Genomic DNA, 550 nt, shown 5'->3' with positions numbered 1-550 from the left:
GTTCTGCCCTGCCTGGAAATGATAATGCACTTTATATGCGTGTGTGTATGTATGCATGCATAGGCAGATGAATAGATATAACACTGTGTGTATGGATGCAAGGTCCGGCGTCTTCAGGTCCCTTGACCGCTTCCCGGGAGAGCAGCCCCCCACGTGCGCAGAGCGGGGCGGGGCAAGCGCTTGCTGCCGCCCCTCGCTGCTTGTGAGGGTCGACGGCAGCGCGCTTGCGAGTCTTGCCTTGGCTTTGCTTGCGAGGCGGCGGGGAGGCACTCGCGCTGCCTTCTGGATACGTACTTTGAGTGAAGAGATAATTTCTGTAGCTGTGGTTCATCCCCTGCATTGGCTGAAATCAAGGTAAATTTTGGTCTCTTTCCTCACAACTATTTCTACCCTTTACGCCGCCGACGCGCGCAGCCACTGCTTGCAGACGCTCGCTTCGGAGGCGAGCAGCGGCCCGACCGCAGGAGAACCGCTCAGATCAAATTCTTTTGGGAGAGATGTAAATACCTATATACAAACTATATAGATTCACTATGTTCACATTTGTTTA

The 550-nt window shown here is 53.5% G+C and overlaps 1 protein-coding gene across 1 annotated transcript in view; it reads left to right on the top strand.

Moving 5' to 3' along the window:
- Nucleotides 1-243: 243 nt before the first annotated feature.
- LOC119593015 (carbohydrate sulfotransferase 11-like) overlaps nucleotides 244-550 on the top strand; it is a 12,669-nt gene continuing 12,362 nt past the window's right edge. The window contains exon 1 of the mRNA XM_037941909.1: nucleotides 244-354. The gene's annotated coding sequence lies outside the window, so the exon portion shown is untranslated. The remainder of the gene's footprint in view (nucleotides 355-550) is intronic.

Source organism: Penaeus monodon, chromosome 31 (genome assembly GCF_015228065.2).
Source record: "Penaeus monodon isolate SGIC_2016 chromosome 31, NSTDA_Pmon_1, whole genome shotgun sequence".
Taxonomy (NCBI): Eukaryota; Metazoa; Arthropoda; class Malacostraca; order Decapoda; family Penaeidae; genus Penaeus; species Penaeus monodon.
The sequence above is the reverse complement of the archived record's forward strand: the minus strand, read 5'-3'. Positions and strand labels throughout refer to the sequence as shown.